Source organism: Pristis pectinata, unplaced genomic scaffold, assembly GCF_009764475.1.
Source record: "Pristis pectinata isolate sPriPec2 unplaced genomic scaffold, sPriPec2.1.pri scaffold_93_arrow_ctg1, whole genome shotgun sequence".
Classification (NCBI taxonomy): Eukaryota; Metazoa; Chordata; class Chondrichthyes; order Rhinopristiformes; family Pristidae; genus Pristis; species Pristis pectinata.
Genome location: NW_026262577.1, coordinates 109,356 through 136,800, shown reverse-complemented (window position 1 = coordinate 136,800; position 27,445 = coordinate 109,356). Strand labels below are relative to the sequence as shown.

The window sequence follows — 27,445 nt, the reverse complement described above, 5'->3', positions numbered from 1 at the left end:
TTTGTGTGTTTTTGTGTGTGTTTTTGTGCTGCATGGTTCTATGGTTCTGCAGTGTACATTTACACTGCCGGAGTGGTTGTGCAGTGAAAGCTGTACTTCTGCAGAGGATAAGGGAAACATTGACTGAAATCAAGCAAACAAAAGCGAATATCGAGCAAGTCAGGGTGGCAACATGGATTACAATATATCAAATAATAAAGCGTTTTGCATGGAGTAAGAAATAAAGCTAAGTTTAGAAAAATAAACCGAAAATATTATTGTTAACGGCAAGCTAACATAGAATTAAACCAAATAGAGGTCTGCAGGCATATGAAGAATAAAAGGGCGGAACGAGATATGGTAGGAACATTGAGCGACAGAAAGGGTGGTAGTAAATATTTGACAGATAAAATAAATTAGTTCCATTAATCTATCTCTACAAGTAAAAAGATGTCCAAATTTCAGATAAGAACAATGCCCTGGATAGGCTGAAAATAATGAAAGGAAAGTGCCAGGAAAGTTTGAAGACGTCAACAAAGATAAGACAAAATCGCTCAGAATCCAATGAGGATGCTGAGAGAAATTAGAACAAGATAATTTGAGTGCTGGATACAATGGGGACATTTAAGCTTCGGGACATTCCGGAGAACTTAAAACGTAAAGTTCTTGTTCAAAAGCAGACAGAATGTTAGGTAGCTTCAAATCTCGCAGGTTACTACGTTGGTGGCGAACCTGTTCGGAACGATATCCAGCGTCAAAATTAAGAATCATCTCAACAAATGCAGAATTACAAAATGAACTCATCAAGCTTTTCGCTTGATCCTAGATGTCTGTACCTTAAAGATGCCTCTTATTTTTTCCTGAGCAGAGCCGGAATATGTACTTTGTCAGCTATGATTCTCTAATCCCGGGAGCCTGTCACTTCACTCTGATATGTACATAAAAGTGACCACCCTCTTCTTATTTCTAAATTACTAAACTAGAACACAGAAAAGTACAGCATAAGGGCAGATCCTTCGGCCCATGATGTTGTGTGGGACTAATTAGACTGGGTAATTGAAATCCTTACCAAATTAAAGCCTTCTGCCTCCATAATGTCCATATCCTTCCACTCTCTGCACTTGAATGTGCATACCCCAGAGCCTTTTAAAAGTCGAAATTGTATCTGCATCTACTACCACTCCTGGCAGAGCTCTCCAGACACCAACCACTATCTGTGTAAAAGAAAACAGCCCGGCACATCTCCTTTGAACTTTCCCCTTTTCACTTTAAATGTCTTATTTCTTGTATTAGACATTTCGATCCCTGGAAAAAGATACCGGCTGTCCATTCAATCTATGTCCCTCATAATCAAATGCAGTTATATCAGGTCTCCCCTCAGCATCCGCGGATCCAGAGAAAAGAACCCAAGTTTGTCCGACCTCTCTTCAGAGCACAATCTCTCTAATCCAGGCAGCATTCCGGTAAGCCTCTTCAGCACCCTTTCCAAAGCCTCCGTTTCATGCTAATAATAGGGGCGAACAGAATTGAATACAGTTCTCCGGAATCTTGCTAACCAGAGTTTTATAAATCTGTAGCATAACCTCCTGAATGTTGAACTCAATGCCTCAACAAAAGGCAAGCATGCCACCCGCCTTCTTTACCGCCCTCTCAACCTGTTCACCAGCTTCACAGAGTAATGGACTTGGACTCAGAGATCATTTTGTATATCGACAGTGTTAAAAGTCCTGCAATTAACCGTGTATTGAAAATTCACCTTTCTTCAAATTTGGGCAGATTAAACTGCATCTGCCATTCCTCCGTCCATATCTGCAACTGATCTGTATCCCTCTGTATCCTTTGGCAATCCTCAACACAGGTGGTACAGAGATTCGCCACCAGTCTTTGTATCTTCTGTGAACTTACAAATCCACAGATCCACACTTTCATCCAAGTCATTTATACATTTTCAAAAGCATCAGAGGTCCCAGTACATATCCCTGCGGAACACCAGCAGTCACGAATCTCCAGCCAGAATAAGTCCCATCGACATATTACTTCTGCCTTCCATGGGCAAGGCAATTCCGAATGCAAACGGCCGTCACCCTGGATCCCATGTATCTCAATCTTCAGGTGGGATCTTGACAAACGTGCTACTAAAATCCATAAGACAACATTCACAGCTCTGCTCTCATCAATCACCCTTGTACCATTCTCAGAAAATTCAGTAAAATTAGTAAGACGTCACTTGTCCCGAACAAATCCATGTTGCCTGTCCATAATTAGGCCATGGCTCCTAAATACTATCTATAAACATCCTCTCCAATAGCCTCCCTATCGGACTCTGAGTTGACACATGTTTATAGTTACCAGCATTATCCCCATTTTACTTCTTAAACAAGGGAACAACTTGTGCCACTCGACAGTCCTCCGGGACCCCGCCTGCATCTGAAGCGGACACGAAGATCCTTTTCAAGACCCCAACAATCTCACCTGCTGCCTTTCCTAATAATGTGTATCATACCCCATCAGACCCTCTGTACTTATCCACCTTAATGCTCTTCAAGGAACCCAATTCTTCTTTTTTCCTTAATCTACACTCCACACTGATCTCGGGATCCACCACTTACTTCAAGAGCATTCAGGCGGATAGGTACCCAGGGCCTGATGGGATATACCCTAGGTTCTTGAGAAGGGCAAGTGATGAGATTGCTGGGGCCTTGACCAATACCTTCGTGTCCTCTCTAGCCACAGGTGATGTCCTGGAGGACTGGCGAGTAGCTAATTTTCTTCCATTATTCAAGAAGGGAAACAGGGCTAAACCTGGAAACTATAGAACAGTGAGTCTCGCGTCGGTTGTAGGGAAGTTACTGGCGAGTATTCTTAGGGTTAGAATTTATGAGCATTTGGAAAAGTATGGCCTAAATTGAGGCAGTCAGCATGGCTTTGTGCGGGGCAAGCCGTGCCTTACTAATTTGTTGCGTTGTTTGACGAGGTGACGAGGATGATTGATGAAGGGAGAGCTGTAGATATTATCTAATTGGATTTTAGTAAGCAGTTTGACAATGTCCCTCATGTGAGGCTCATTCAGAAGAATGCGATGCATGGGATCCACGGTGAATTGGCCGTTTTGATTCAGAACTGGCTTTCCTGTGGAAGAGGGAAGTGGTCGATGGGACTGATACCATCAAGAGGTCTGTGACAAGTGACATTGTTTCAGGGATCCGTTCTTAGACCTCTGATGTTTGTGATACAGATGAATGACCTGGATTAAAATGTACATGGGAAGGTTAGTACGTTTGCAGATGATACGAAGATTGGTTGTGTTGTGGATAGTGCAGAAGACTGGCAAAGGATACAGTGAGATATAGATCAGTTGCAGATATTGGCTGATAAATGGCAGATGCAGTTTAATCCGACCAGCTGTGAAGTGTTGCACCTTCGGAGATCAAATGTAAAGAGAAAGTACACTGTTAATAGTAAGAACCTGAGTAGTATTGATGTGCAAGGGGTTCTTGGGGTCCAAGTTCATAGATCTATGAAAGTGGTTACAAAGGTTGACAGGGTGGTAAAGAAGACATATGACATGCCTGCCTTCATTAGTCGAGACATTGAGTTCAAGAGTCAGGAAGTTATGCTGATGCTTTATAAAACTTTAGTTAGGCCGCATCAGGAGTGTTGCATTCTGTGCTGGCCACCTCATAATAGGAAGGATGTCGAGGCTTCGGAGAGGGTGCAGAAGAGGTTTACCAGGATGCTGCCTGGAGCAGAATGCATCTTCTATGAGGAGAGGTTAGACAAACTTGTGCTGTTCTCTCTGGAATGGTGGAGGCTGAGGGTAGGTTTCATCGATGTTTATAAGATTATGACAGGTATAGTTAGAGTAGAGAGCCAGTATCTTTTTCCCACTTTTGAAATGTCTAATGCCAGAGGGCATGCATTTAAGGTGTGAGGGGACAATTTCAAAGGGAATGTGCGGGGCATGTTTTTACACAGAGAGTGGTGGGTGCCTGGAATGCGCTACCTGGGGTAGTGGTGGAGGGAAATACGATAGGGGCATTCAAGAGGCTCCGAGGTAGACGCATTAATGTGCAGGAAATGGAGAGATGTGGTCACTGTGGAGGCAGAAATGATAAGTTTATTTGAGAATTTCTTTGCCAATTTATTTGGTTTGCCACACATTGTGGGCAGATTGGCCTGTTCCTCTGCTGTATTGTTCTGTTTTACTTCTCTTGGTTACATACAAACGCAAAATATTCATTTTGCACTTCACCTCCAAGCACACGTGTCTTTCTTTATCCTTGAATGGCCCCACCAGCTTCCTAGTTATCACCTTGTTCTTAACATACGTGCAAAATGTCATGGAATTCTCTTTAATCCAACTTTCCAAGGACTTTTAATGGCTCTTCCTGGCTCTCCGAATTCCCCTCTTGAGATCTTTATCATCCTCAAGGACTCAGTTTGATTTTAGCTTCCTAAATCTTACATAGGCTTTTTTTTCTTCCTGACGAATTTCATCACTTCTCTCTTAATCCAAGGATCCGTTACCTCGCCATCCTTGTCTTTCCTTCTTACTGGAACTTACCTGTCCTGTACTCATGTCAGATATGGACTTGCCTTTTAACAGCTGATCTCTATTAATTCTCCCTAGTTCTTCTATATCCTTATTCATAGCTAACATGAAACTTCAGGAGTTGTGATCACTGTTTAGAACATCGAACTTAGAACAGTACAGCACAGAACAGGCCCTTCGGCCTACGATGTTGCGCCGACATAGATAATCCCTCCTACCGATTGAATACCCATATCCCTCCATTTTCATGTGCCCATCCAAGCCCCTCTTAAAAAGCCCCAATGAATTTGCCTCTACCACACTATCAGACAACGCATTCTAGGCATCCACCACACTCTCAGTAAAAATAAACCTACCCCTCACGTCCTGAACCTATGCCCTTTCACCTTAATTGCATGCACTCTGCATCGTTAAATAATGGGAATAGATATTTCTTGTCCACCCTATCTATGCCCCTCATAACTTTATACACTTCCGATAGATCACCCCTCAGTCTCCGCCGTTCCAGAGAAAAGAACCCAAGTTTGTCCGGCCTCTGCTGATTGCGCATGCCCTATAACCAGGCAGCATCCGAGTAAATCTCCTCTGGACCCTCTCTAAAGCCTCGATATCTTTCCTACAGTAAGGTGACGAGAACTGCACGCAATACTCGAAATTCGACGGAACCAGAGTTCTATAGAGATGCATCATTACTTCGTGACTCCTTTACTCAGTGCTTTGATTAATAAATGCAAGCATTCCGTAAGCCTTCTTAACCATCCTATCTACCTGTGTGGCCACTTTCAATGAGCCTCGAATTGTAGCCAAGGCCTCTCTGCACTCCAACACGGATAATGGTATTGACCTTACGAGTGTACTGCCTCTTGACATTAGTCCTACCAAGGTGAAACACCTCACAATTTCCAGGTTAAACTCCATCTGCCATTTCTCTGCCCACAGCGGCAACTGATCTATATCACGCTGTATCTGTCGCCAGTCTTCTATACTGTTCACAACTCCTACAATCTTGGTATCGTCGGCAAACTTACCAACCCACCCATCAACATACTCATCCAGGTCATTTATGTACATAACAAACAGCAGAGGTCCCAGTACAGATCCCTGCGGAACACCACGACTCACAGGCCTCCAGCCCTAATAAATCCTTCAACCACCATCTTCTTGTCTTCGACGTAGAAGTTTAATCTATTATGTGGGACCTTGTCAAATGCCTTACTGAAGTTCATATAGATGACATACACAGCTCTACTTTCATCAATCTCGCTCGTCACCTTGTAATACACGACTTGCCCCTCACAAAGCTATGCTGGTTTTCCCTAATTAACCCATTGGATTCCAGATGCTGGTATGACCTATCTCTAAATATTTCTCCAGCAACTTTCCTCCAACTGACGTGAGATTCGCCGGTCTAGTTCCCCGGATTTTCCCTTGTTCCTTTCTTAAATAGAGGAACAACATTAGCCACTCGCCAGTCCTCCGGGACCTCACCCGTGGTCAAAGAGGACACAAAGATACTGCTCAAGGCCCCAGCAATTTCATATTTCGCCTCCCTCAGGAACCTGGTGTATATCCCATCGGGCCCCAGGGACTCATCCACCTTAATACTGTTTAGGAGAGCTGACGCTACCTCCTCCCTGACCTCTAAATGCCCTAACATTTTTCCGCACTCAGTTCCAATTTCTGCATCCTGCATGTCTCTCTCCTGGGTAAATGCTGAAGAGAAATACTGGTTCAGAACCTCACCAACATCCTCTGCAGCCAAACTTCGATTCCCTCCTTTTTCCTTAGGTGGTCCTACCATTTTCCTTGTTATCCGCTTATTCCTGACGTTGGTATAGAATGCATTTGGATTCTTGTTAATACGACTTGCGAAGGACTTTTCATGGCCCCTCCTGGCTTTCCTTTCTTGAGTTCATTTCTAGATTCTTTATAGTCCTCGCGTGTTCTGTCTGATCGTAACTTCCGTAGCTCTACGTACTTGTCCTTTTTTTTCTTAACTAAGTTCATTACTACTCCAGATATCCAAGGTTCCCTTATTTTTCCATTCATGACCTTCCTTCTAATTGGGACATACCTATCCTGTACCCTATGTATTTGATCCTTAAACACTTTCCACATGCGCGACGTAGAAGTTCCAGAAAAAAGGTGTTCCCAGTTTACTCTCCCAAGTTTCTTCCTTATGCCTGCATTATTGTCACGCTAGCCCCATACCTATCCTTATCTATAGCTATCAGGGAGGTTAATAAGCTATGGTCACTGTTCCTACATTGCTCACCCACTGATAGCTGAGTCATTACCCAACACCAGGCCCAGAATAGCCTCCTCCCTATTTGGACTGTCAACATATAGATTTAAGAACACCTCCTGGATACACCTAAGAAATTCAGCCCCATCTAACCACTTTTCTCTGAAAAGGTCCCAATTTATATCAGGGAAGTTGAAGTCTCCCATAACCACAACCTTGTAAATTTTACACATTTCCCTAATCTGTTTACATATCCGTTCCTCAATCTCCCCCTGGCTCTTGGAAGGACTATAGTACACCCCCAAGAGAGTGATTGCAGCCTTCCTTTCCCTGAGTTCTACCCATATAGACTCTGCATCCAAGCCCTCCATTATATCTTCGGGGGCTGCAGCTGATATATTATGTCCAATCAGTATTGCAACTCCTCCCCCTCTTTTACCCCCCTCTCTATTAGGAAGAATAGAGAGGGGGGTAAAAGAGGGGGAGGAGTTGCAATACTTCCAAATCCTGGTACATAGATCACCCATTACTGCCCCTCCCTCAACCACGTCTCTACCCATGCAGCCGCACTGGACGATAACCCAGGAATATCCTCGGTAAGTGCGGCCTAGGTGTTCTACCCAACTAAATTCGCAGGTCCTCCTCCTCTCTTACAGCCACCTATATCACGCCTCTTGCAGCTGTACCCGGAACATTGAGCTGCCAGTCCTGCCCCTCCCTCAACGCGTTTGTGCATTATCCCGAAAGCGTGCACTTATCCATGCCCTTAGATAATCTACCTGTCAGATATCTTGCATTAAGATAAATGCAGTTTAGTCTATCCGGCCTTCTTTTCTCCTTAACACGCTCTTGCCTGTCGCTCCTCCTGGAATTGCTTGCTATAATTTCTAAATTTATCTCAACTTGCTCACCGGCAACACTAATTCTTTGTGTACCAGTTAAGCAGACTAGCATAAACCCTTCGACTAGAACAGGCAAATCGGCCCCTCAGGATATTGGTCCCCCTCCAGACTAGATGCAACGGTTACTCTTTTACATGTCACCCATGCCACAGAAGAGATCCCAATTGTCCAGCAACCTGAATCTCTCCTTTCTACACCGGATACTTAGCCCTGTATTCACTTGCCGTATCCTCCTCTACAACTCTTTGTAGGACGTGTCACCAGAAGTAATAGAGATTACAACCCTTGACGTACCGCTTTTTTATCTTCAGCTTCACTACTTGTATTCACTCTGCAGAACATTTTGCCTCTTTCTTCCGATGTACTTGGTTCCGACGCCCTCAGTAGAAAAGAAAAGGCTCGCTTTTGGGATTAGTTTGCGACAGCTCGGAGATATCCTGAACGTGGACATCCAGGAGAGAACACAGCATCCAGATTCTCCTGTCAGACCACTTAAATGTCGAGTCTCATAAAAGTAGGACTCTCTTTATCGTCAGTCTCCCCCGTTATGCATCAGAGCCAGTCGTTATGCTGCAGACATGGAGATTGCTACTGCTCTTCTCTGAAACGCTATCATTTACAACAACATCCAAAACGATCTACTTTACCGACGGTAGGGGGCACAGCGGATTTCTTTACTCCTTTCCTATTCGCTGTGATTTTAATGATGGTCATCCAATACATGGCTTATGTAGGCCCACCTCGCTCATGCTCCTACAGTGATCGCAGACGCTCCTGAATGAGTCAACGGCAGCAGTAGCCGCTCAATGAGGTATATCAGGAGCTGCAGCTGGATTCACTTCTCAGGTGGAGTCGCCAGGGACACTGGAAGTTTCCCTGACAGTCCACGTTCAGCGGAAGGAACATAAAACCGTCCTAACTGCCAAATCTATACCACCAAGTCTTGACAAATACAAAAAACGTCTCATATTACCACTGCTGAGCCTCCTTGTCGAAGCCCTTGGAGACAAAATCTCAGGCCTTACATCTCAAACACAGCACTTTGAGTTCAACAACAGCAGCTCTCACAATGGACGTTCCAAAATATCTGCTTTATTCTTTGTCAGACTTCCCCAGTGACAGAGAAGGGCAAGTACTGTTGTGATTTCATTGGGCAGAAACAACACGTGGATCAGTAGAGTGAACACTGAGTGAAAAGTTATATAATTGCAGCATTGTTTTCTGTTTCATGCTGGCCGTTTCTGTCTGCAGATATTAACGCTGCACTTACTGCCGGCAGCTTCATTAACCTCGGCATCAATCCCTTTATAAAACCGATCAACAATTGTCACCTGCTGAAACATTGCAGGAATGGGCAAGGTCGCAACTGTGTCGAGATTACAACTTCCTGGAGATAATCACGTTTCAAAGTCCAAAGCAAAATAACAACGCCCTTCACCTTTAGTTTAGTGCTCACTTACTGGAAATGTTAACGATTCCTTGCCAAAAACTAAGGGGTCTATTTATTGTCTTCCTGTTGGGATATTTCCATGACGTTGCCCTTATTTTATCGATGCACCAAACCTTTCCTCATCAGTGAGCGAAGGAGACCTCTCTGAACATTAAATTCAGCGGGTCAATTCTTGACGAGAATACTTACCGTTGGCACATTGAATACCTCCATGGATAAGGAATTTGGAGTCGTCCATTGGGTTCCTCAAACCTGCTCCGCCATTCACTATGCAAATGCCTTATCCGATTGTGATCGCAGCCCCTCAACTCTCTCTGCCCTCTCAAACATATCATTACCTTGCTTATCAAGAATCTTTCCAAATCTACCTGATCGTTTTTGAAAGATTTCTTCCTATTTCTTTTGAGTGAGGGAGTTTCAATATTCATTACCTTTGTAGCGGGATTTTATAAAAATGCACAAGACCGTCTGTCTTCAACATACAATGCCCAGTTCTGGATGTCCTACATAATAGTAAACATCTTCTCTACCCACTAGGTAAAGACCACGCAGAATCGTTTATGGTTTAATCAAAGTTTAAACGCTCTGCTTCCTCTAACATCCAGCGAGTACAATCAAACAACCTCACTCTTCCAAACTCCAGCGGATAGAATGAAAGTTAAACAAAAGACAACTCATCCATTCCATTTATCGATCTAGTAACCTTTTCGGAACCTCCAGAACCCAGTGACACCCTTTCTGAAATAAGGAAATAGATAATGCATGCAGGTCTCCAGAACTGATCTCAACATTGGCATATATAATCGAACCTTTCCCCTTGTAATAAAAAGTAACATTTTTAGATTTTCTCATCAATTACAGAGAATATTTACTGTGGGGCAATCTACGAAAGGTAAATAACGTCTATTTCTCCAGCGACAGCCGGGTTCTGTGAAGGAATAAGTAAAACGAAGCCTCTGGTGACCTTGTCTGACATCGTCGAAGCCCAGAATGTGAGATCAATACGGGCAGAAGGGTAAGCCTCCTCCTGGCGATGGATCCGGGCTGCTGGGTTCTAAAAAGTCCCCAGCGTTTGATGGTTATTCGAAACTTTATGGAGCATGTAACATTTTTTATTACTTCTCCCAACAGCACCAAATTTCCGCAGGAGATGGAGTCCAGAAATTTGATTAGTTTAATTAACTAAAGAAACTAATTAATTCCTTGAATAGTTAATTTATTACAGAACGATATTCATGCGACAATCAAATAATTTTTCAATCTTATTTCACTGTTCCACAAAACTTCAAAGTGACTTAATCACGTTAAAACTTTCCTTTTCAGTGTATACTTGGGCCTACCTTTTACGGAAGCTACTGATTCTGTTCCCAGTGAATCGCGGTGACTGAGTGCTATGAGTTAAAGCATCCCAGTAAATTTTCAGGTCTGTTTTATAATCATTAACTCAACCCACAGCCTTATCAGTTGAAATTCCAATTCCCCCTTAACATGTATGGGGCTGGTTCTGAATCACGCGCTGTTCCCTGCAAATCGATGCGGCAGCAATTAGCTGATTTGCTGCTGTTAGTATATCCACGCCTGTTAACACTGATTAGGTTTCCATCTGCCATTCTACCTGTGCTTAAGAACAAACTCCATGAACCATGGCCAAAGAGATATCACACAGAAAGTTCGATTACATTGTTGACTGTGTAACCCGTTTGTTACCCGGCAAAAACTCCAGAGATGGTGGGCGTGGGGGAGGGATCACTGTGAATTCGTTGGATTACAACAACAGACAGAAGCCCATAGTTTGGGCGTGAATGCGCGCTCCCCCACCCTGCGGCCAAACCGGAGTATTTTAGATGATTCTGTAAGTAACCCGCACGGTGTCATTGCTGTTCTACAAACTGTTCTCGGGATAGAGAATGCAGAGTTTGGGAAAAGTCGCATTCAGATCCCCACGAAATTTTCGTGTCATTCAAGAAACTGGCCATAGAATTCATGAGATGGCACAGAGGATCCCCAGTGAAACTTCGTTTCAGATGGGAAAATAAATTTGCTTGAGAAAGTCGTTTCTGGCAAATATACAACCTCTATTGGCGACAGTTCCAGGACAGGACGTTACTCGTGCTGACCCAAGGATCTGCTATGGGATACAACTGGGGCGCAAGAGAGACAATAAACATCTTAATGACAAGGAAGGAAGCGAGAAGAAGTTTAAGACTTGTTTGCAGGTAAGGATTTGTTTTTGAGACCCAGTAACCATAGTAGCAGAAGGTAGGACACTGCAGAGTGTACAATTTGTTTTTCAGGTACAAAGGAAATCAGGCTCTAGCGGAGCAGCGATTTAGGAGCGGCCGTTACTAGAAAAGGCGTGTTTGCGTGCAAAGTGCAGTGTTTGAAGTCAAAGTTCTGCTGTCTGGACAAAGTCAATGTAAGCACAGTTAAGGGTTTTCAACTTTCGTATTGACATTTGGTGTAACAGGATTGCAATCAGAGCAACGGTATGCTCATCCTGCAGGATGTGGGAGTTCAGGGAGACTTCAGCTCCAGCTCTAGCACACCATGTTAAGGAGTAGCGGTTAGAACTGGACGCACTTAAGATCATCCCGCATGCTGAGAGTGCCATAGATAAGAGTGAGATGGTCACACCTGTGGTGAAAGCTGCAGTAATTTGGGTGACCACCAGGAATGGTAGGTAGACGGTGGTGCAGAATTCCCATTGAAAACAAATACACCGTTTTGGGTGCTGTTGGGGGATGACCGTTCAGGAGAAAGCTGCAGCATCAACCAGGTCTGTGGCTCCAGGACCGGCTTTAAGGTTCAGCATAGAAGGGTAGATGTGAAATGTAAAATGGACTATAGTGGTAGGAGACTCTATAGTTTGGGGGATGGGGACAAACAGAGGTTCTGTGGCCGCAAAAGGGATTCCAGGATGGTGTATGTACTCCGGTGTCAGAGTCAAGGAAGTCTCTGAGCGGTTGCAGGATATTCTCAAGGGGGAGAGGGAGCAGTCAGAAGTCATTGTGCACGTTGCCTGGTATAAAATACGTAGAGAAAGTGGTGAGGTCTTGCAGATTGTATATAGGGAGTTACGATAGAGGTTAAAAAGCAGGACCCGAGGGTAGTGAGCTCCAGATCATTCCCTGTGCCACGAGCTAGTAAGTGTAAGAATGTGTGGCTGAAGAGTTGCAGAACGGAGGGATTCAGATTTGTGGACCTTTGGGATCTTTTCTGGGATAGATGAGACCGGTCAAAGAGGGGCGGTTTACACCTGAACTAGAGGAGACCACTATTTTTACGGGTCATATTTGCTAATGCTAGGGTTTAATCTGGATTTAAAGATGGTAGGATCCAAAGCAGGCGTGAGACAGAGAGAAAACTGGTAGTTGAGACAGAATTCAATGAAATATTGTCAATAGCTAAGACAGACAGTAGCATGGCAGGGAGCAAGGAAATATTGCTCGAATAAATACCATTTATTTCAATGCAAGAAGCCTGACAGGTAAGACGGATGAACTCCGGGCAAGGACAACTGCTTTGGACAGTGATGTTATAGTCGTTACAGATTCGTGGCGAAGGGAGGGACAGTACTGGAAGCTAAACGCTCGAGGGTATAGATGCTTTTGGCAGTATAAAGGTGAAGGAAAGAGGGGAGGTGGAGTTGCATTTCTGATTAAGGAGAACATCACGGCAGCAGTCGAGATCAAATTTCTGAGGGATCGTCCAGTGAGTCTACATGGGTGGAGCTCAGAAATAAGAAGGGGATGTCCATCTTGTACGGATTGTAATATAGGCCCTCTAACAGTCAACGGGAATTGGAGTAACAAATATGCTGGGATATTGCAGAAAGTTCCAAGAATAATAGGTTTGTCATAATTGGGGATTTTAAATTTCAGAGTTCTCCCGTGCTAAGGCTTAGACGGGGTGTGATTTGTCTGTTGTGTTCAACAACATTTCCTCATGCTACCTGGGACAGGGCAAAGCTTGATCTGCCCTTGGAAAATGGAGCAGGACAAGTGACTGAGGTGACAGGGGGGAGGACTTTGGCACCACTGACCACAGTTCTTTTAATTTTTAATTAGTTATGCAAAGGGACAGATCTGATCCACAAGTTAAATTTCTAAATTGAGGCAAAGCAATTTTTGACGGTATTGGATAGGAACGTGCAAAACATGACTTGAATAAGTTGTTTGCGGGCAACGGAATGTTCAGCGTGTCGCAGATCTCGAGTGTTCAAGATCTTCATGTTCCTGTTTCAGTGAAGCTCAATGTCTACAGGAGAAGGAAATCCTGGTGACATGGGTTATTAATTCGCCTGTCAGGAAAATGAAGGAGGCATGGGTCAGGTACAGGCAGCTGGGATCAAGTGAATCCCTGGAGGAGTATAGTGAATGCAGCAGTGCGCTGAAGAAGGATATCCGGAGGCGAAAATGAGGGGAGAGTTTTGGCAGAGAAGATTAATTGACAGATTGTGTAAGTATATTAAGCAAAAAGAGTAACTTGAGAGAAAATAAAGCCCCTCAAAGACCAAAGTGGAAGTATTTGTGTGGAGCCACAGGATATGGCTGTGGTCCTCAATGAACGTTTCTCCTCTGATTTTAGCCCGCAGAAGGACATGAACACTTCGGGACATGAAGTAACTAACTGGAATGTCTTGGGAATTTTCCACATTAAAGCAGAGGAAGTAGTGGATGTCCTAAAACAGCTAAAAATCCTGGGGATGATCAGTGAACACTCTGGGAAGCTAGAGAAAAAATGAGGGATTCCTGACTTAGATATATGCATCATCGTTAGCGACGGGTGAAGTACCGGCAGACTGGAAGGTAGCGAATGTTCTGTCTTTATTTAAGAAAGGCCGTAAAAACCTGGGAACTGTAGACTAGCAAGCCTAAAATCTGTTGCAGTCAAGCTACTAGAGGGGATTCTGAAAGATAAGACATAAGCACTTGGAAAGCAGAGGTTGGCTATGGATAGTCAGCATGGCGTTGCGGGTAGGAGATGAAGCCTCACGAATTTGGTTGAGTTGTTTGAAGTAAACAAGAAAGTCGCTGAGAGCAGGGAGGTAGATGTGGTCTATCTGGACTTCGGTAATCCTTTGATAAGGTTCCACATAGTAGGTTACTGTAGAAAGTTAGATCGCATGGGATCCATGGATAAGTGGAGCTGGATAAGTGGACACTTGATTTGGGCTTGATTGTAGGGTGATGTGTAAGTTTGTTTACCAACTGAGGCCTGTGACTAGTGGTGTTCCCCAGGGATCGGTGCTGGGCCCACTGCCATTTTCATCTCAATAAATAATTTGGATGATAATATTCAAGGCATGATTGTAGAGTTGCTGATGAAACTAAAATAGGTGATGTCGCCGACAGTGAGATGGCTATCAGGATTTATAGAGGGATCATGATAAGCTGGGTAAGTTGGTCGAGGAATGGCAAAATGAATTTAATGTGGATAAGTACGAGGTGTTACATTTTGGGGAGACAAATAAGGGTGGGACTTTCACGGGCAAATGGCAGGGCCCAGGGGATTGTTGCAGGACAGCATATCCGGAAGTACAATGCATTTTTCCATGAAAGTGACGTCCCAAGTGGACATGAAGGTGAAGAGGTCTTTTGGCACGCTTGCCTTCATCAGTTCTGCAGTGAATATGGGATGACATGTTCCTGTATTACAAGACGTTCGTGAAGCAATATTTGGAATATTGTGTTCAACTTTGGTCACCGTGCATTGGAAAGATGACTTGAAGCTGGAAAATGTGCAGAAGAGATTTACCAGGATGTTGCCTGGACTCGGGGGACTGAGTTATGTGGAGAAGTTGAGCATGTTGGGACAGTTTCTTATTGAAGTGTTGGAGAATTTTATCGAGGAGTATAAAATTATGAGGGGTATGGATGGGGTCAATGGCCAGAGTCTTTTTTCCCAGAGTAGGGGAATCAAAAACTGGAGGACAGAGGATTAAGTTGTGAGGGAGGATAGTCCATAGGTACCCGTGGGGCAACATTTTCACTCAGAGGCTGTCTTTTATATATAATGAGCTACCAGAGAATGTTGTTGAGCGAGGTACATTAACAGCATTTAATAGATGCATGGATAGGAAAATATTAGCGAGATACGGTCTTAACCCAAATAGGACTACCTTAGATGGAAATGTTGAAGGGATCGTCCAGTTGTATTGAAGGGTCCGTTGCCATGCTGTATGAGTCTCTGACTATATAAAAAACCTGTCAATCTTGCTGAAGTACACCGCCATATTCAATCTGCACCGTCGCCTAAGAAATCATGAGCATGCTGTGTTTGTGGAAAGCGGGATGCAGTGAGGGCACTGGTGGCTAATAATCCTGAAGTTCACTCTGGTAGATTGTTTGGGTAAACCTCGTAACCACCCGGCTCCATTGCTGCTACAATGGATGTGTTAGCAAGCACTCCAACCAAACTTACCAGTGTTACAGAGATTCCGAAAAGAATCCTGATATCTTGCTGGTCCATGACATAAACTAGAAGGTTGTTAAGATTTCAGTGACCCCATTCCGACCCATCACCACCCAAACTTCGTCCCCTCCCATCCCAATCAATAATTAACTCATTCAAAAGACACGGAATATTGCGTAAAATGACATTCCCAGCATCTCCTCCTGTATGGATGGTCAGGAACCCTGCTTCGGTCTGTAATTGTGATGTTTTGTTGTGCTGACGCACACGTCTCATTGGCGTAAGTGTTGTGAAAATAGCGCTCTGACGTGGCGGACGTGGAAATCAGGAAGGATTTCTGCTCTCCGAGCCCCTCAGAACTCCTTACGCCAAAGAAATGTGGTTGCAGTAAGTCAAACGGAGGAAGGAAGAGAAACAAGATCCGATTGAATATCAGAACAAGCTAGAGACGATATTTAGAGACAGAGAGACGGTGTATGTTGAAATTTGTACCAAAAACGAGTTTCTGGAGGAGTTCAGCTGGTCAGGCATCATCTGTGTCGGAAAAAGGGCCGTCGACATTCGTCTCGAGTCCCTCCAAGGGTGTAAATGGGAGATAGGCGGTATAAAGAGGTGAGCTGCCAAGTGATAGGTGGATCCAGCTGAGGAGCTGTTGATGATCAGATGGAGTCAGGTTAGGGAGGAGAGCGGGGGTGGGGTTGGACAGAGGGCCTGGGTGGTGACAGATGGTCAGCAAAAGGACGTTGATTATGGAAATTCAGAAGAAAGGATTATGATGGGTGGGATCAGATAATTGGGGGTGGTGGACAGCTGGGAGAAGTGGGCTAAGTGTATATGGAACCTAGTGGGAAGTCTGTGGTGATGATGGACAAGCGGAATATGCGGACGTGGGGAGAGAGCTGGGTGATAGGTGCTGGGTGCTGTAAGAAAGAGTATGTGTGAGAGGACCGAAGTGAACCCACACTGATCTGTCTGCTTCTATCTCCTCCATTGTCAGGGTGAAGTCAAACTCATATTTAAAGATTAAAACTTTATGTCCCGCTTGACCATACAACCCAACGGACTGTAAAAAGAACTCTCCAATTTCAGATAAACCCTCCCTCTTCTCCCTCACTGTCCTTCTTTTCTCTCGTTCTGATCTGTCCAGCGCCTCTCACACACACCTTCCTATCCACTCCACACCGATCATACAGTTTTTTCCCTTCCTCCGTCAAGTACATTTGCGTGTCACCCAAACAGTTCTCCCAATGGGTCCATTCCGCCATAAATTTCCCATCTGCCTCCCCCACCTTTCATATTTGGTTCCACACTTCACCTCCCCTTCTCATAAGATTCCATCAACGTCAGCACTTTTTGTCTCCACTAATCACCCCACAAACCTGCCCCATGGGATAGGCGGAGCGTCAATTCGGAAGACAGTTTTATGTGCTATAATATGCTATTTTGAGCTCAGTTTCCGCAGATTTCAGAATCAGATCACTTTTCTTGCCTTTAATCAATGTAAGAACAACCATGAAGAGATTGTTCTGATAGTTGAGGTAGAATAGTAAAAACGAAACTTGTATCAAACCAGCAAAGGTCTTCAGATATCGCAGAACGTCTTGACGTTCGCGAAGCGGTTGTTAGTAATGTATGGGATTATACAGGGCGTCCCAGTGACACTCCTTTAGAACGGAAAAGTAACGTACCTTTTAAATCGGAGTTCCTGGAGAACATACCATCTTCACTTCTCACTGCCTTAAGATTATAATTTAATGCGCTGATCTCCCACGAGACTCGACGAGCGTGTTGGCATTTTGGTGCGAAGTCTCAAAATAATCGCGCGGTTATTTGCCAAAGTTAAAGAGAGCGTATCCAGAAAAGTAAACCTCTTAACTAGTGAAGGACCCTGCACCATTCCACGTACAGCGCCCTGAAAGATGTCAGCATTAGGTTGTAATTGCGGTACAGCTGGATGCATTGTCCAGGACTGTCGGAAAACTAGGTTTAAGAATAGAATGGCGGTGGAGATCAGAGAGTGGAAAACTGAAAGCCTGGAGGCTGCAAGACTTGATATTGACTTGTGGGTGTTTCACTGACTGTGTTTGGACTGTCAATAACTTCCAGATTTCTCGTATTCTCGAGGTTTAAAGAGAAAAGTTTTCTTGAAGTCAATTGATAGTGTTTTAGCTATACTGTAATATCAACCCTTGAGTATTAAACTCCATCAGTAATTTTTAGATATTTTACTAAAACATTAATATCTCTCTGCGATCTAAGACGACCTTCCGCAGAGTAAACAACTGATGCAATGCTTGTGTCATCCCTGATATTAATGATCTTGCCGCCTATATCTACATCCAAGACATTCACATATATTACAAACAACAAGGATCCCAGCAATGATAATTACAAAACGATATTTACAGACAAGCAGTCAGAGAAACAGCGTTCTGCAATCACCTTATGTCTCCTATTGCCAAGCTAATTTTGTATCCAGTTGACCAAATTGCTCTGTTTCGCATGGTCCTAACCTTGTGTACCAGTTTCCCATGTCGAACTATAAAACTGCCTTGGCCTCGTCGATATAGTTTGCTACCTCTTCAAATAATTAAATCAAATTGGTCAGACATGATCTGCCTTTGACAAGTCCATGTTGGCTGTCTCGATTTCCTTTCCAAGTGAGAATCAATCCTCTACCACAGAGGTTTTTACAGTACCTTCCCTACCGTTGATGTTAGGCTCACAGCTCCTCAGCTGGCAGCCTTTTCCCTTCTGCGGTTCATGGAAAGGGGGCTGAGTTTGTTGTCCTCCAGTCATCTGATACCTCGCGTGAGTCAAGCAAAGATCCATCGCCACCAGATCGCGAATGAGACATTTGGAGAGACCGCGGTTCCCTCAGCAGCGAATGCAGATTGGTACCAGGTTAATTCATTATAAAAAGGAAATTAACAGTAATAATCTGATAAATAACAAAAAAGACAATCAAAGCGCATTTGTGAATAAATGTTCTTGCATGAGGTCTGATGGAAATCTTTAGTGTTTGCACCCCTAGAATGTTAGTGAATATATTTTTGCTTGTGTAACTCCTTCGAAGAGCTCCGTCGCGTCATTTTACAAATCTTCCTGCGCACGGATTACAATAGATAGCCGTGAGTATTCACCAGCAATATGATGATGAACAATTCATTTCGTTATGTAGGCTGAGAATAATGTAAGGCGCCACGGCGAAAAGTGTTACAGACGGCTTGGAAGTATGACTGTGACAACTATTTCAGCAACCTTGGGCAGCAGACACATTCGCTATTTAGCGATCCATGTCAACGAAAGAACTGCACTCCTTAAAATTGCATTTCACAGTATTGATAAAACATTCTTACACAAAGGTGGTGACAGCGAATTTCTGAGAAATGTAGAAAAAACATTTTTGTTTGCTTTTCGAAAATGATGATGGAATATGTAAATATTTGTAATATGTAAATAATGTAAATAAATGTAATTAAACTTACCGAACATTCAAACACACACCTGCCTGTTCTGGTACTTTGCCAGGCTGAGGCCAAATGCAATTCTTGGGAACAGCACCTCGTAATCCGCCGTGGTAAGATCCAACCCGACCGCATGAATATTGAATCCTCAAATTTCAGGAAAAATTCCCCCTCTGTCTCAATATCCTTCTGATTTACACAGGTTATCTCCCTTCTTCCCAAAGCCCCATGGTCCTGTTCCTTCTCCTTTCCGCTTCGCCACTGTTGCTATCTGCCCCACATCCCTCCTCTATGTGGCTCCACTCAACAGCTTCCTTTCTTAACCAATTCCATAACTGTCAGCCCTTTGTAGTCTCCAGCTATCACCTCCCAGTGTCGCTTTCAGCACAATCCCCCCAACCTGAATCCATGTGCACATCATGTCCTCCTCACGTAGCTACACCTATCACACACCAGCTAATGGCCCAGCCCTCTTCCTCGCGTCTTTATACTGACATTCGAATCAGTGCAAGGTGTTTAATTCGTCTAAATCCGAGATGTTGCATTATGGGAGGACAAATGAGGGTAGGACTTTCATGGTGAACGGTGGTGTCCTGGCGAGTGTTGGAGAACAGTCGGTGCTCAGAAATACAAGTACATGGTTCCCTGAAAGTGGAGTCTCAGGTAGACAGTTTGGTGAGGCAGACATTTGGCACGCCTGCCATCAACAGTCAGGGCATTGCGTAGAAAAACTGCGAGGTAATGTTGCAGCTGCAGAAGACGTTGGCGAGGCCGCATTTGAAATGATGCGTTTCTACAGCCCTGCTGTAAAAAAGATGTCATAAAGGTGGAAATAGGTTCGAAAAGTCTCACAAGGATGTTGCCAGGACTGGACGGACTGAGTTATGGAGAGAACTTGAGGAGACTGGGACTTTATTAATTGGAGCGTAGGTGAACGAGAGGTAATCTTATTGAAGTGTATAGAATTATGCAAGGTATAGACAGAGTGATTACACACAGTCTTTCCCCCCAAGTCTGGGGGATTAAAAAGTAAAGTGCATTGGTTTAGGGTGCGAGAAGAGAAATTGAATGGGAACCTGAGGAAGTTTAGCCTATGGAATCATCTGCAGAGGAAGAGTTTGAGGCAGGTACATTAACAACATTTAAAAGACACTGGACAGGTGTGCAGAGAGGAAGAGTTTAAAGGGATAAGGGCCAAAACATGAGCAAGTGGAGTCTTGGCCGGCATGGACAAGTTGGGTCGAAGGACGTGCTTCAGTGCTGCATGATACACTGGCTCTATGACTCTATGAGTCTTTATCTCCCTTAAACTCTCAGTCCTGAAGCAGTTTTCCCGCCAGAAGTTCAGTGAGCATTTTCAAGGTAACTTCGCTCCCCAGACATTTGCCGGGGGAAACCCTGACCGGCAGACAACAACGAGCGTATCGAGTTAGGAGAAAGAATGGGAGCTTAGTTGTGCCGCAGTCGGGGCTCCAGTTATATCCTGAATCCTGTTTTGCAGGAAAACGACAGGGTCGAAGAAATGAATTGACTGGCGCTCGATAACAATCCTGCAAAATGACAATCAGAAATAGTCGCATTGGAATGAAGAGTGGTCCTGCACAAGTAGAAGCCGTTGATGCAGAGAGCCGTACAGAACTGAGACAGGCCTTTCAGTTCACCAACTCGACTATTAAGCACAATGTAAACGAGTTCGGTACTGATCCCATTGTACTCTCTCTACATTCCCCTCAATTACCCCTAGATTTTACCACTCACTAACACGCTGGGGGCAATTTGCAGTGGCCAATTAACCCACTAATCCAAATGATTTTTGGGACTTGCTGAAAAAACCCGGATGAGTCGGGGGAACCCAGGCTGTCGCAGGTAGAACGTGTAAGCCCCACATAGCGAACACTGGAGGTTAGAGGTAAAACCTTTCGATTGAGTTAAGACACGCCATTCACGTCATTCAAATGGTCCGTTAAACAAATAGATGAAGATAGGAACCAACCCTTCTATTTACTGCCCTGAGGGTCACATTGGCGGCTTGTTTATGGACAACACATATACTGATATGTTCGTGGCCCAGACTGTTAATCATAATTGAGAGAGATCACAAGTATATGATTCAGAACAACTGAAGGAAGAGTTTCAATTTTATTTGTCAGATCGTCTCTGAATCTGACGCAGATTTTGATAAATCGCCCATCTGGATCCATGTCCTACTCATGACGTCATTGAACTCAAAGCCGTTGTAGAGAATATCTAAAAAGTGCGAAAAATCTTTTTTTTTATTTCTTGAAAATGATGCTGGGATTGCAGAGGGCAATAAACCCCCAAACCATGAAGCTAACTAGGAAAGTAGGAAAGGAAGTGTGACAGAGAGTTACGAACATAGAACATCGAACAGTACAACACAGGACCATGTTGTGCCGAACTAATCAGACGAGAATTCAACACATAACTGAACCAATCTCTTCTGCCGACACTGTAGAACACCCTGCATTCTCTATCGAATTATCCTCCACTAGCGCCCCTGGCAACGCATGCCAGGCACCCATCACTCTGTGTAAATAAAATCCTGCCCCGCACATCTCCTTTGTACTTAAACCCTTTCACTTGAAATGCATGCCCTCTAGTATAGACTTTTCGCTCCTGGGGAAAAAATATACTGTCTACTCTATCTATGCCTCTCATACATCATATAAACATCTATCAGGGTCTCCCCTCAGCCGCTGCCGCTCCAGAAAAAACGATGCAAGATTGTGCAACGTTTCCTTAGAGCAGATGACCCCCAATCCAGGCATAATCCTAGTATGCGTCTTCTGCACCCGTTACAAAGCCCCACATTCTTCCATTGATGGGGCGACCAGAACTGAATGCAGTAATCCAGATACGGCCTATCCAGAGTTATAAATCTGCAACATAAATTCCTGACTATTGATCTCAAATGCCTCGACTAATAAACACAAGCAAGATATACGCCTTCTTTACTCCCTATCAACGTGTGCAGCCACATATAGGCAGTTATGGAATTAGACCCCAGGATTCTTTTGTATAGCAACACTGTTAAGGTTCTGCCATTAACTGTGTATGCCTCTTTACACTTGATCTCCTAAAGTGCAACATTTCACATTAGGCCCGAATAAACTCCGTCTGCCATTTCTGCGGCCATATCTGCAACTGATCTGTATCCCGCTGTATACTTTGGCAATTTTCTACACGATCAACAATGCAAACAACCTTTGTATTGTACGCGAAGTTACTAACCCCCCCCCCCCCCCCACAATCTTTTCCACCCTGGTCATGTATATACAGCACAGAAAACAGAAGTCCCAGAATGGATCACTGCGGAACACTATAGTTACGTACCTTCAAACATATTATGTTCCGTTGAGCAAAACCCTTTGTCTTCGATGGGCAGTCTAATTCTTTATCCAAACGGCTAAGTCACTGAGGATCCCTTGCATCTCAAACTTCTGGATGAGCCGACCATGCGGGATATTGTCAATCACCTGAGTAAAATCCATGACGAGAACATCCACAGATCTATCTTCATCAATTACCTTTGTCATCTCCTCGGATAACTCAATCAGTTAGTAAGGCACGACTTGCCCGCACAAAGCAATGCTGCCTGTGGCTAGTTAAGCCATGGTTCTCCAAATGCTCATAAATCCAATCCCTCAGAGTGTCTTCAATCACTGACGGGAGACTCACTGGTCTATAGTTAATAGGATTGTCCTAATTTCATTTCTTAAACAGTAGAACACTAGTAACTACTCGCCGGTCCTCTGGAACCTCGCCTATGGCTCGAGAGGACACCAATCCCATGGTAAATGCCTGATACGCTCATTGCTTCACATCCAGTTATAACAGGGCTCACCGGCAACGCCTAGTTTCCCATCGTGAAAATTTGGGTTTCGGATGAGGCCTGAAAACAAGTTGCGGGGTCGCCAGCACTCCAGGCAGCGTCAGCATCATCGAGAGGTGAAAATAGTGCCGTCTGCGGGAACGAGAGTCGTGTTTAGAAACAGCAACACCTGCGAATTCGGCCGTGGCAAGATATAAAATCAGAGAGAGAGAGAGAGAGAGAGAGAGAGAGGGAGAGAGAGAGAAAGAGAGAGGGAGAGAGAATAACAGAGCAGAGATGGAGAAGTGATCTTTAGAGCGGCCAATTCGTCAAGGACCTCTTTGGTAGAACAGCTGATCTGAGGGGTTTTGTGAGCGTCAGGCTTCGGTAACTGGGCTGAGTGGTTACCAGGTAAGAATTTCCTCTTCGTTCTTAGATGAAGGGACACAGATAAGATATATGCAATGGCATGCTCTTGCGACAGGATGTGGAAGATTTCAAGTGGCCTTGGTGATCACGCCTGCAGACTGTGTCTGACTGCAGCCCATAGAATACGACTTAGAACAAATAAATTTCCCTATCAGCAGATACAACATCATGGAATCCGTTAGAGCGATGGCCTACTAGAGGTCACTTCGTTGCACTGGGAGGGTGCTGCTGACATAATGGTAGAAAACAAGACTGGAGAAAGAACAAGAGTCCAGGGCTAGAAAAAGCCGGGGGGAATGTTCAGGGGACTCTGCATGTCGAAGTGTATTGATTTTTGGATTAACAGGTGGGAAGAAGGAGAGCATGGGCTGGCAGGCAATAGCTGAATCCAGGTGAGGGGGTAATAGACAGATGGGAGAGGGGTGAGTGGCAATTGCACTAGAAGCTGTGAGTTGATTGTAGGGAAGATAACTTACAAAATGCTAAGGTAAAGGGTGAATGATTACTTGGAACGACCAGACCTGACCATAGACAACCAGGATCGCTGCATCGAATGTAGTTAGTTTATGATGAACCTGGTTAATTTTTGAATTGGTAGTCAGGTGTATCAATAAGGGCAGAACTGAAGATTTGGTTTACATGGACTTCAGTAAGACTTTTGACAATGTCACGCGTGGGACATTGGTGAAAGTGGTTTGGGGCCATGTGATCCAGGGTAATTTGGTAAGCTGTATCCAACATTGTAATGGAAATAGGAACCAGAAAATGATGGTAAGAGATTGCTTCACTGTTTAGCTGCCTGCTCCAGTGGTTTTCCTCGGGTATCGGTATTGAGTCTTTAGCTGTCTGTAACGCACGTGAATTATTTGGATGTGGATAGAAGACTCATGATCAGTAAATTCGCTCTTGACGTGAAGATTAGCGGAGTTTGAATTGTGTGGAGGGAAGTTTCATGACAAATTTGGACATTGATGTGCGGGTGAAATGGGCTGATAAATGGAAGAGGTAGCCCAATCCCGATCAATGTGAGGTGAAGTATTTTGGAGTGCCAGCGATTCAAGGATGTATACAATGAATAGTAGTGTCTCAGAAAGCAGAGACGCACAAACGTACATTGGCGTCCAACTGCAAAGATCACTGAAGATGGCAGCTCACGTAGATAAAGTCGGTAAGAAGACCTATGTGATTCTGCCCTTAATTAGTCGGGACATTGAATACAAGTGCAGGGAGGTTATGCAACAACTTCATAAAACTTCGGTTCGACTTCAACTGGAGTGCGTGCTGCTTGCAGTTCTGGGTGCCACACTGTTGGAAGGATGGAATAGCGGTAGAAAATGTGCAAACAAGATTGCTCAGCATGTGGCTTGAACACATCAGTTTTGCGGAGAGCCTGGAGAAGCTGAGTCTGTTCTCGCTGGATCGGAGTGATTATGAGGGGACATGGTTGAGATATATAATGGAATGAGGGGCATCGATAAGGTAGACTTCAGGAAACATTTCCCCATATCAAAGGTACTCAAAGCAAGACGACACGGATTAAAGCTAAGGGGAGGAGAGATTCAGAGAAGATATGAGGGGGATTTGCTACACACAGTTATTGCTGAATGCCTGTAATGCACTGCCATCGTGAGTGATTGATGGTCGGTAGCTGACAACATTTAAGAAGTGTTAAGATGTGCCCTTATATCGGCAAGGCATAGTAAGTGGGAGATAGGATGATTGCACATAGATTCCCAATCGTCCAAATGGACGCGATAGGTCAGATGGCCGGCCGCCACGCTGTCCAGCTCCGTGACTCGATGACAATCGCGTAATTCTCATATTTAGTTTGAAATTCCAGGAGGTAACGATTCGGTTGAACAAAGCAATCGTCAAACCAATATTGCAGTCATTTATTGGTGAAAAAATGATTGATAAATTGTCCGAAGCCAGGTATGCTGAATATAAAAAAAATATAGTCAATGTGTCAGTGAGAGGAAGGAGTGATGCGACCAGAAAAATAATATAATATTGCCAAATATTATGTCCAGGGTAGCGATAGATACTGACAATAGATGGCAATGATGCTATCATTGTTTGGCCGACACATTTCCAACATTCAACTGGTAAATAGTGTTGGCCTTGGGTAACTACGATTCCTCTGACCAAATCACACTTCTTCGAACTACAGTTGCAAGCAAATCCATTATCAATTTCATCTTCTGCTTCTCCTTACGCCTCCTCCTCCTGCTCCTCCAGATAACTGCAGTAACATCCGCATGCATCGCCACTGAAAGCACTACAGCACTGGTTTACACAACAGAACTGAAATGTGACACAGTATGGCAGTTTACTACCAGCACACTGGTCTTGCCTGTTTTTGATGAACTGACTGCCCTTCCTTCACGAAGGCACACGCAAGTCATTGTCTTTTCCCAATACTGCCACGACCTGGGTTTAGATTGTTTGACGTCTTAATGGAAATTGTGTTCACATGGCGTTAATATCTCCAATAGTTGCCGGTTGAGTAAAACCTAGATTGCAGTCAATGCAGAAGAATCTGAAAACCACACTGTAAAGGTTATCTTGCAGTCAGAGAAATGTTCCAGCTTTCTAAAAACATCAGTATAATTGCAATACCAGTTCAAGTACTGGCGAGGGGGAAAGTCTAAAGGCGATGTGAGGGGCAAGCTTTTTACGTAGAGTATGGGAGGTTCCTGGAACGTTTAGATAGGTACATGAACATTCAGGAAATAGAGTGTTATAGCTCGTTTGGAGGCAGAAAGGATTAGTATAATTTGACATCATGCTCGGCGCAGATATAGTGGGACGAATGGCCTGTTCCTGTCATGCGCTGCTCTCTGTTCTAGCAGTTAACATAACGAAAGTAGAGTCACTTGTATGAATGTATTAGAATACGATACAGAACGTCAACTAAAATCTTAACTTGATGTTCAACAAAGAAAAATAACTCAATCACATTTCCCGAAGATACTTTCACTAGAGGGGCGGTGAGACCATTCATGGGGCTGACAAATGCATCTCAAAATTCATAGTCCTATCACTCAACACCTTCCATTGCCACTGGATCTTTGACATCCTGAATAACAGACCGCCATCAGTAAAGAGAGGTACCAACACCTCCATCACGATTATCCTCAGCATTGGTGCTCCGGAAGGCTGGTCCTCAACCCTTTACTTATCTGATGACCATGTGGCCTGATTCTCTCCTCGTCCATCAGCAATTTCTCTGATGGTACCACCTCTGTTTTATGTCACGTTAAGGTTTTGGTTAACATTTTCTCTGTGGTATTTAATACATTTATATAAACGATTCTGTTTTCGTAATGTCAAGACAACGACATTTCCATCAATCTCAGCAAAACGAAGTTTTGGTCATTGACTTCATCAGGTGGGCGGAACATAGGTTCTGCTTGTATCAATCGTGCTGAGGAGGAAATGGTTGAGAGCTTCACGTTACTCGGTGTAAACATCATCAATATCCTGTCCTGGTCCAAGCACAATGGCCAGGAAAACACAGTTACGCATCTATATCTTCCGAAGGCAAAGGAACCTCGGCATGTGCCCGTGACCCTCACATATTCCTGAAGATGCAGCACAGAAAGCATCTAATCCGGATGCATCACGGCTTGGTATGGCAACTGCGCTGCCCGAGGCTGAAGAAATTGAAGAGAATTGTGGGCACAACTCAGTCTATCATGGAAACCACTCTCCCCTCCATGATCTTTGTCTACATTTCTCGCTAGCTTATCAAAGTAACCAACATAACCGAAGACCCATCCACCACTGATATTCTCTCCCCCAACCTCCAGCTGCAAAAATGCACTTGGAACCACGCATCATCAGGTTCAAGCACAGCTTTGTATCAAACCATTATAATACATTTAACACATTAAGATTAAATCTTGATCTCACAATCTACTTTGTCATGGTCCTTATTGCCTACGTCCATTGCATTTCCACTGTCACTGTAACACTATATTCTCAATTACCTTATTGCTGTCCGCTTTGTACTAACTCGAGGTGCTTATGTTTTGAGTTGATCTGGAAAGATGGCATGCAAAACAAAGTTTTACACTATATCTCGGCACAGGTGACAATAACGTATCAACTGCCATGTGTACGTTCACCAACTATGGTAAATGGACAGTGTACAGATGCAGAATGCATTGGCC

At 44.1% G+C, this 27,445-nt stretch overlaps 1 long non-coding RNA gene across 1 annotated transcript in view; it reads right to left on the bottom strand.

Moving 5' to 3' along the window:
• Positions 1–10,509, bottom strand: part of LOC127567285 (uncharacterized) — a 48,852-nt gene extending 38,343 nt beyond the window's left edge. Inside the window, exon 1 of the long non-coding RNA XR_007955857.1 lies at positions 10,469–10,509. This is a non-coding gene — a long non-coding RNA (uncharacterized LOC127567285). The remainder of the gene's footprint in view (positions 1–10,468) is intronic.
• Between the last annotated feature and the right edge of the window lie 16,936 nt (positions 10,510–27,445).